This window comes from Lolium perenne, chromosome 3 (assembly GCF_019359855.2).
Source record: "Lolium perenne isolate Kyuss_39 chromosome 3, Kyuss_2.0, whole genome shotgun sequence".
In the NCBI taxonomy this organism is placed as follows: Eukaryota; Viridiplantae; Streptophyta; class Magnoliopsida; order Poales; family Poaceae; genus Lolium; species Lolium perenne.
The window spans coordinates 261,083,040-261,093,619 of record NC_067246.2 but is presented as its reverse complement, the minus strand read 5'-3'; the positions used below and the strand labels follow the sequence as shown (position 1 = coordinate 261,093,619).

The 10,580-nt window shown below is 41.2% G+C and overlaps 1 long non-coding RNA gene across 4 annotated transcripts; it reads left to right on the top strand.

The window, feature by feature from the left end:
* The first annotated feature begins 2,450 nt into the window (after window positions 1-2,450).
* LOC127344174 (uncharacterized) lies at window positions 2,451-6,841 on the top strand. Of its 4 annotated transcripts, XR_007877786.2 has the most exons (8): window positions 2,451-3,300; window positions 3,820-3,992; window positions 4,083-4,288; window positions 5,199-5,304; window positions 5,401-5,552; window positions 5,753-6,203; window positions 6,287-6,432; window positions 6,536-6,841. It is a non-coding gene; the product is annotated as an uncharacterized lncRNA (long non-coding RNA). The 4 variants fall into 4 exon arrangements; XR_007877785.2 differs by lacking the exon at window positions 2,451-3,300 and having other exon boundaries at window positions 3,462-3,992; window positions 6,284-6,432; XR_007877789.2 differs by lacking the exon at window positions 2,451-3,300 and having other exon boundaries at window positions 3,462-3,992; window positions 5,392-5,552.
* Window positions 6,842-10,580: the final 3,739 nt, after the last annotated feature.

The following is a 10,580-nucleotide window of genomic DNA, read 5'->3' as shown; positions in this document are numbered from 1 at the left end:
ATATTGTTGAATCCTTTCTGCCTCATTAACTTTCGGTAACAAAATTACTTCACCAAAATTTAGGCGAAATAATTCTAGTTGTCCTATGTGCAGAGCACTGAACAAATCTAAAAGGTCTGGTTTAATAGTATCCCAGAAAGTTTGATAAAACTCCGCTGGAAAACCATCTGGACCCGGTGCTTTGTTGCATTCCATTTGAAAAATTGCCTTATGAACCTCTTCCTCGGAATAAGGTGCGGTTAGTAGGCCATTTTCTTCCATAGAAACTTGGGGTATGTCATCCGTTAAGTCCTCATTAAGAGAAAGGGAACTTTCCTCCGGAGGACCAAACAGACCTTTATAATAATTAGTAATGTAGGATTTGAGTTGCTCATGGCCTTCAATCAACCCTTCATCTTAAGTGAGAGAGTGAATACGAGAATTATTTCCGATGTCTTCCATTGGCCATGCCATGGAAGTATCGCGTATTTAAGTCTCCTTCCAATATGAATTGGGCTTTGGAACGTTTATAATTCAAGGCACATGTCAAAAAAATACTAGATCACAACAATTATTTTGGTGTTTATGGCCAATATAATGTATGTGGAATATAAATATAGTTCAGTAAATTGCTACCAATTCACCTTTAGATTATTTCAGTTAAGAGACATTTATTCCCTTCAAACACAACTTCTATTGTCCAATTTTCTTATTAGGGTTTAGGGTTTGTGGAATTCGGCAGCTATAGTAGGAGGTACTATATTTTACGTATTCTTTATATGAAAGTGGTGCTATATTTGACTTGCCAACACACCCATAGAGGATTAAGTCAACTCAATCAATTTCAGTGAGATTTCATCAAAATTCACCAAATTTCAGGATTTTGGTAGAAACTGAAATAAATAGTTATGGTCAAAATATTTCACTAATTTTAATAATACACATGGTTTCGAATAAATTTCGAATCACTTTTCAAAAATAGAAATATTTCGATAAATGTTTCTAGAAATTTAAGCCATTTGATCTAAAGGAAAACCAAACTTACTGAATTTCACTGATTTAGGTAGTGACTATAATATTTATGAAACCGAAATTTAAAACCATTCTCCTTGCTAGTTCTGTAAGAGGTACAATTATCTTCTTCCTTTTAACTATCAGGTGTTTGCTGCTAGGGAGTGTAACACGCCGACCACTCTAGGATCGTGTCTCTTACCCCTGGAAGCTCTATATAACCCCTAGACCGGTCCCACAGATCATCATTAGTCTTTTCTACACACTTCATGCTCATTCGCGCGCATTCGAGATCAACTTCCCGGTCGGACACCCATCCTCAAATCGCTCCAGGCCAAGAACACTTAACCTTGAAGTTCTTTGGAGATGAGCTTTCAGGAAAGAAGTTGGAACTTGTTGGTATGAGTATTTTATCAATCTTATTAAGCCCTGGGCAAAGATTCCACCATTACCTAATATTCAGAAGTGTTGCTTGGGTCCATCATTACCATTCTCCTAGTTGTTTGTTTCGTCAGCTCGATCACTCTGAGCTTTGTTCCATCTTTAGTGTGCCAAATGGCAAGGTTGTTCTATAAATAATATCGAAGATTCAACAAGAAACAGTTAGGACCTCGCAAATGATACTACAAACCTTTGATTAGTGTCGGAAGTGGCCCCTTGTTTTCTAAGTGGAGTAGCAAAACTCGTGAAACTACCTCCCCAGCTTGCAAGAAGAATAAATACCAACAAAATGCCGATCTTACTGCCAAAGAATTTTTCCTAGCCCTCTGGTCTGGATTGAGCCTCTTTAGACGAATACTTGTTGTTTAAATGACGGGAGACACACGCATTATAGCTTCTGGATTGCTGCTATTGTGACTCCTGAGTTTTCTTCCCTTCAAGTTTTTGTTCGAGGATTCATCTCTCGATGTTGAGATGTCTTAGTCCATGTATCATCTGTGGTTAGATTAAAGCCATAATATTTCATCTCAGCATTTCGGTACGTACTTTTCATGTAAGCAATACATGGAGATTAGAAGCTCTTGTATTTCTACAGTTTGAATATACTAACTTTTGAGATACAAGATTACAACGAGATGAAATTGTAATCTTGTATGTCATCTGCCTACTGAACTTTACTAATAACTACTATATTAAACCTTAACCACTTCGATTTTTCACAGAATTTTAGGCCTCCTTGAGGATTAACAAGGTTGTGGCACGTGTTATATTAATTGGGGTGATTTCTTTTGTTATTCTTCTGTGTGTAGTTTGGGTGCTCTGTAAGACTTTACTTTTTTCTTTTCTTCATACTTCTTGGGCTGTGGTGTTGCTCTAGCGTGTGGCTGTAGCATTAGCAAAGATAGTCAAAGCGGTGCTCTGATTTTCACAGGCCACACTGAGTAATCCCAAATCCTGCCGCTTAACGAGACCGACTAGCGCTACTTGCCGCTCCCCCTCCCTCCCCCACACACCTCTCCCTTGCCGGCCATGGCCACGCCCAGCGCCGCCGCACGGCGCAGCGGCTCCGGCGTCTAATTATCTTCTCCTCTCTCTCTTTCTAAATCGCGTCAGGGAGATCAGCGGGAGGAGGCGCGTCGCGGGAGGCTCCGCGAGCACGTCGCGGGAGGATACGCGAGGCGGCCGCCGACGAGCGCATCGCGGGATGCTCCGCGAGCGCGTAGCGGGAGGCTACACGAGGCGGCCGCCGACGAGCGCATCGCGCGAGGCTCCGCGAGGCGGCCACCGACGAGAACGTCGCGGTAGGCTCCGCCAGGATGCCTCCGACGAGCGCGACGAGGAGCTTCGCGTCGCGGGACGGTCTCCAACAGGCCGCCGACGCCGAGCGCGACGAGGCACGTCGCGGGAGGGCTTCGCCTGGACGCCTCCGACGAGCTCCAGGAGGCGCGTCTGCCTTCAGTTGTGATTGTAGGGGATCCACGCGTGTATCTCTCTGTGGGTCTCTGCGTGGATAAGGTCGGCTTTCTGGTGGTGGAGGTGCTACTGACCGGCAAGCCCGTGGTGGTCGAGGTGCTGCTAACGGGCAGGGCGATGCCGCGCTTTCCGCGCGTGGTGGTGGTGTTGAACGACTACCTAATGTGCGGCACCATGTCCAGCAAGATCGTGTGGCAGTTCCGTGACGCAGGTGCGCGCGTCAGCCTGTCCGTGGTGGGTTCGTGCCTCTACAGCGTCGACACCCTGAACGATAGGGAGTACATACGGCGAGAAGGCAGGGGACTACTGCGACGCCTGCTTCTCTCGCAAGTACCCTGTGCTGCCGACACTGCTCGAGCCGGCCGTCGAATTCGATGAAGATTGACTGGTGAGCAGGTGAGCGCTGCTCTGCACATCTATTCTGCATATGTTGTACCGTTATTCTGCCAGTTCAATAATGAAATTTGGGTAGGTTCGCGAATTCTATGTACCTGTACCTAAAGCTGCAACAACATTTGGTTATGAATTCTATCCCTAAGATATTGATGTAAACGTTAAGTTACTGCAATAGTTGACACTGATAGAGCTTGGTGAGTGCTACTGACAAAAAACTGGAAAAGCTTGAACCTCTTTAGGACTAGCCAAGATGGCCAAGTTTGCTACCACTGGAGCATATGGGTTGAGTTGAATGCCTGAATGTGTCACTTTGTGAAACACCCAGTTAAATCCATCTAATATACAAAGCAAGCAAGTGGAACCCTTTGTAAGATACCCATTAAACCTTTCTGAACGTTGGGAAGGCTGCTAACCAGCAATATTCAGGTACCACTTTAAAGTGGGCAGTTGATTTTATGAACCCAACTATCAAGAGCACGAATTGGCTCCCCGTCAACTAAACATTCTTTCTATTTTCAGAGAACACTGCAGTTTGCTTGGATTCTCTTAGATTCGCATGTTTGGCTATTTGCATGATTTTGTAGATGAAGCATTGATTCTCGGAAAATATTAGTATTGATTGTTGGACAGGTTTCTCTGAGATGTTGGGCAGTTGGTTCAACCTCCAGTGTTCCTCAAGTACTACTGATTTGGTAACTGATGGAGCAGCCCTAAAGATTTGGTTAGAATGATTTGGAGTTCCCATTGTCTCAGTAACTGTTGGTTCTACTTTGCTTTCCCAGATGTTCAAACTTAAATCAAAGAATCGGAAGTCAGATGGGACAATGGGAATTCGAAGATGATGCAGATCTGCTAAAGAACAAGCATACTGCTCATCTAGGAGATGCAATAATAACGGGACAAATTCAATCTTCTATGCAAGGCATTGGTATGCTCTCACTACTGAGAGGTGGCTACTGAAGAAGTTCAGATGCTTAGAGATTATATGGTATGTAGCCCCATTAACCTCTTTTTTCGGTAATATCTTTCACTGCCATTATGGACTTTTGTGGCCAAATACCTTCTTAATGATAAAGTTTCGGATAATAATTCTGGCAATGAGATTGTAGACCCAGCTGAATGAGTATTCATTGTTCTGGTTTACAATAGAGTAATGTGTCAATAATTAAGACCGCCGATACAGAAACAAATATGGTATCATTTGCTTTGATAATTGTATATGAATGGGTTTCATTGTTGTTGACCAAGAGGAACCTCCTAAACATTCAGATACATAGTTTTGCTGATAATTCCTGCACACCAAATACACACCGTTAGCTCTTCCTACTAGCCTCATTATCTGCACACCAAATATCTATTTTTGTCGTGCAAGTTAGCCAAATTTATCCAACCTTTGATGCATCACATATTCTCTTATTAGTTTAACATTCAGATTTGCAATTCGGCTATTATCAGTCTGCAATAAGTTTCAGTCTATTGCCCTACCATTTATTGCTGGAATTGGTAGTCATTCACATGCAGCATGTACTTAGATTTAGTTAAATTTTCAGGGCAACACAACAGAGAATGGAACTTCGAATTCTAGGGATGACTGTGCTATTTCTAGGGATAACTGTTGCTCAATTCTTAAATATTCAAATTCTAGACACCAGCTAAAACAATATTAAATTAGCTTGACTTGCTACTGACTTCTATTGCAATGATCTATGTTGTTTTCTTTTTCGAAAAGCAATGATTTATACTGTTGCGGGGATGTTAGCTTTCTAAAGCACCTATCTAACTGGATGGCACATTAACATACCAAATCCGGAAATAGATGCAAACTTATATTCTATAGTCCGCGTTTTTAGCACATACTATAATATGTACTCATATAATGATTTCTTTCTGCCTTCAAGGACAACACTGCATTACAGACTGGCAGAGCTCTGCAAAAATACAAAAGGCGAACAAATTGAAACCACACTTTATGCTTTATCCAAATAACTACTTGAAGCAATTGAGGTGAGCCTTTCGCTCAAATTACATAACATGTACTACATCCAGCTATAGTCGTACACTACAATGCATCAGTAAAGTAAATGGCACTAGATCATACAGGGAAAACGCTTGAAGTTAAACATTGTGATCGCAAGAGATGAAAACCCACATAACTGGTGGTTCGGTTAATACGAGGATTGTTGGAAGAAAACAATTCCAACTGGAAATTCCTTCAGATGTTCCAGCTATAAAGGCACACACGAACGACATAGGTAAATTCCACGTACAAAAAATAATAATATCGTCATATAGATAATTGTACTTCCGATGTATGCAATATATGTTCGCTGAATCATCACATATATGTACATGTATAAGCTCTCGGGCCCAATTGATATTGAGCCGAACAACTAGAGCAAAAGGGTAGTTAACCACTTCATTTTTTTTGATGACAACGACACTACCCTCACAGGTAGAGATGCAATACTGCTTGCTGCAACCACTGAAAGCCGTCCTGATTTCGTCCCTCGAGCCATTGCCAACACGGTGGGGAAGAAGTGTATTGTTTTCGCTGATGTGACACTGGAAACTCTTGACATGGGATAGTTTAATATTCTTCACCATGTCAAATGTCCAGCTGATTAATACTACAGCACTACCAGAGCCATCTCCTAGCAACTCCAGCCGAGCAGCAAGCAATGAAGCATCTGTGCTTACACACCCACCTTGAGATATACAGAATCACCTCGAGGACGAGAAAGACCCACAAAGCAGCACCTGCAAGGGGCGTACTTGAGCGCGTGTTTTTTTGGTCTTTTTTCAGCTTTTCAGCAAATCAAAATAAATGTGTGGCTTTGGGAGCTGTCTTTCCTAAAGCCAAAGCAACAAATAGGCTGAAGAAGCAGTCAACATGGACATAGGAGGTAAATAAATACTATCATAAGCTGGCTCCAAAAATAGTTCAAGAAAGAAATTGTCTAATGAGCTATAATCTTATCCTCAGCAGGATCAACAACTCAAGGAAAGAAGATAAACAATGCATTGACAACAACTAAAACAGCAAAAAAAGGTACATTCAACTACCATATTCATGTTACATCAATCTCACATCATACTGGTGAGAAGGGGCTAGCGAAGGAACTCTTCCCTCAGGTAATTGCCTAATATAGATATTAATCGCATAGCTCATATACCATTACAATCTCACATCATACTCTTTCTTTCTGAGAACTCTCAAATCCTACCCTTATCGCAGCTATCATCAAAGGCCTACTTGGAAGCAAACGAAGACAGACAGGCAACTAGGCGGCTACAAACAAAGCCTTGCTACAAACACAGCTTTCCTCCAGGAAATCACAGCCGACTTTTGTTATCGACGCTACGTTGTATAATAATACCATCCTATGTAATGCAACCGGTAGTGGACAATCTAGCGATCCTGTAATATTGTGTACCTACAACTCTATGTATAATTTACTCCTACAATAACTTTATACACAATACTGCATTTTGTGAACTTCAACCGTAGAACATTAATGATTTATTCAGAAACCTTTTAATATAGAGCATGCAGTCGGCACGGTCCAGGTACGAACAATGGAAAAATAGACCAGTGCTGCCTAGCTTAGCCTACTAAAAATATGTATTGGCACAGCCGAAGTCAGCTCATCGCAACGCAACTCCGTCTCCATTACATCATCCAGCAATCAACTGTTTAACTTCGTATCCAGTGATCAACTGATTATCTCAGCGATATGTATCCTATCAAATAAATAAAGTGCCACAATAAATAAAGCGCCAATGTGGCATTCCTTAAAAAACATTAACAACAACTTACATGCAAATGAGATGACAAGAAGGTCGCGGCATCATGAAGGGAGAAATACCTTACAAACAGTAAGATGCATCATGTACGACCTGTACGTGTAGTTTGGATTGTGTGATAATGAGCCTTTCCAGTGCCTTCATAATTTAGTAACCTTATATATACGTGCAATTGAAAAAAAATGTTTTTATTATGTGTTCTTCGGAGGTATTTCTATTTTTCCATACCTAAGTTTGTGAGCCTTCACTTTTCACAATTAATGCCATATTTAAAAGTACTCTTTGCATATTTGCTAGGTCTTCTTATTGTGTTTATTGCGATCCAATTTTTTTTTTGCAGTATTGCTATATTTTACTTCGTTAATCTGGCCGTTTCTGATAAAAATTGCAGTATGCCTATATTCTACTTCACTACTGTTTCGATGGTTGGATTTTATCATCTCTCCTTTTTTATTTCCGAACCTTTGATGGAATTTTATTCTCTGAACTGTTCACGGATGGCACTCAGTTTTTCGTTTGTTCTCTCCGTTGACATCCTTTAGGTAGTATGCAAAAACATGAGCATTCCATTCTTTTTTTGCTTCTTCGATCGGTGTTTCCTCAATGACAACCACTCACCACCTCCATCCGCAGCCCAATGCCAATCTACAAATACCCCTATGCAAACAAGTAAAACTTGCCATCGGACACAATCTATCAGTTAAGATGCGTTCTCACCTTCGTTTCTAAAACACAGACCAAGATTAGCCAACAACAACAAAATGGCAATCTATCATAATCACATCTAAGCACACAAAACTACTAACCGAGTATACAACTACAATACAAAAAAAAACGACATAGCAGCTGAGCCTAGAAAAATTAGAATAAACTCAATTCTGAATGGACACAAAAATCAACTAGAACCCACAAATATTTACCACCGCCAAAAAAGACCATCAACCAGTCACTATATGGCGCGGCGTGCCGCCGTGCCGATCATTGCTAGTTTAAATCAGGACGTAACGACTTCCTTGTACATGTACTTCATATGAGCATTGGATGTGCAACACCTCCATATGTTATATGTCAAAGCTCGGAGGAACGTCGGTGGCGGATTGCTAGATCTTATTGCGCAATTTGGACATGCCGGTGATGACATTTAATTAGATAGGTAAGGTAATGGCCCTAAAATAATGGCATGCATGTTAATTTCTGCGGTTTTATATGTTATGTAGAGGTGGAAAATGCATTGGCCAGCAGAATTGAGAGATGCACGTATGAGAAAAAAAATCATCAACGATCGAAGAATCCACTAGATATCATTTGAATCAAGTCTTCACCAAAGATATAGTACTATTTTTTCACAATTAATAGGTTCCATTTTTGGGTATGCAGCAGTAGATATCCACTTATCCATGCACCAGAGATATATATGAATTAATTGTATTAATGGATATATAAATCCATCATTTAATTGATAATCGTAATATTTTATCGATACTCTTAGGCACGAACAATCACGGGTCTATATAAACACACAACAAGTCACAACAGGAACACAAACAAAAAACCATACATCCATACGTGTAGCTGTGTGTAATCCTGTACATCATGACAATGGTGAAGAAGAACACCCTGTGCTGCTTTATGGCCGTCCTCATGGTCGTCATGGTTACTGCTCCTCTCTCAAGCCAAGCACGCAAAGAGGTTACTTATTTTCTTTCTATTTTGCACATGGTGGTGACATAATTTATGTACTATGGGCTACTGCATATGCATGGACGAAATAATTTAAATATCATTTTCGTTCTTTGTTGGCCATGAATGCAGATGGTTGCGACTCCTACTGCTTTTCCTCTGCCGGCGTCATGCTACACGCGCCAGTTGCCGAACTGCACCGAAGACCGGTGCAAGATGTTATGCGGAGGTGCCCCCGGAGCCTCCTGCAACTACCAAGATAGTTGTTGCTGCCCCGTTTGACCAAATGCCCCTGCAGAAGCGAGAAGGAAATAATTGAAGATGTCACTACTATATAATTATAATTTGGATAGCATTGTTTTGGTGATATTATTTTTCAAGAATGTTTTGGTGATATTTTTATTGGTGTTGTGGCCTGACTAAGGAAGACATGAGACTATGTTTGTTCGAATATTACTAGCGCTAGCCCAGTGTTGTGTGTTGCAACGGGATCATAATAATTACAATGACCCCGTTCCATAACTTGTACACAATTTAATTTTAGACTATTTAAAACTAAAATATCGTGGAATGTGAAATACGCTAAAATATATAAGGTGAATGAAACCAGCAAGTGGTAGAACAAAAAACTTTGCTGGTTAATCAAGCAAAGAGTAATGGCATTTCGCAAAAAAGTGTCTTTGACACATGGGCACCAGTGCTCCCTTCAATTTTAGATTTTTGAAAATTTCAAAACCTAATACTTCTGTGTCTCTAAAAATTATGACGTTAAATATATAGATAGATATGTACAGTATGGGTGTATACAAAAAAGTCCCGTTAAAAAATATGTGCATTTTGGGAAATATAAAAAGACAAATTTGTGACAGTAAATGGTAGTACAATAGTATTAAAATTGTATGTCTTCTTGTCTGAAATTTGTTTATTTTGTATTTCTTAAAATTTTAAGTATATTTTACCGGAATTTTTTTGCGTAGACTCCTCTTGTACATATCTATCTACATATTTAATGCCATAACTTTTAGAGAAATAGAAGTGTGAGATTTTAAAAAAAATAAAAATCTAAAAGTGGAGGGAGCACTGGTGTCCATGTGCACCAAATCCGTATCCGGCATTTCGCTACTATATCATGTAGCTAAAACAAATGAATTAGAAACTCCCAATGTGTAGCCAATGTCCGAATGTATTCTAACCTGAAATCAAGCACTGCATATAGATAAGTAATACTTCCATCGATATGTCTATTAAACTCTCAACTACAAGTCCTCTAGATTTCACCGTTCTGAAGAAGAAGAAAAATCCCTTAGATTAGATAAGTCTCAACCAAAGAAACCAGTGCATTTTCAGAACCCGGCGGCATGTGAACTCGTCGGAACTCCAAATTTTATTGGTCCACGTCAGAAGTAGGCCCAATCTGGTGGCTGTGTATTTCTATTGTTAATTTGAGTATTGATTGATAGGTACAGTAGATGGAGCCCATGGTGTATTAATTCTCTGCCGTGAGCATGTGACCCTCCTCCTCTCCCACATACCTCTCTCTCACCGCCCACCCATGGAGCTCGGGACCGGCAAGTACTTGCGCAACCACCACTCGGCCCTGCTCCGTGCTCGCTCCGCCAGGCCAGGGGCAGCCTCGACGCGCTCGTCGGCCGCCTTCGAGGAACATGGTGGGAGGCCCGAGGCTAACCACTTCGGCGCGCGCCGTGCAACTATACTTCCGCGCGACTCTCAGGCCAAGGCCGACCGTGTCCCGCTGCATGCGGCCGCCGCAAGCACGCACGCCATGGCCGCCACGT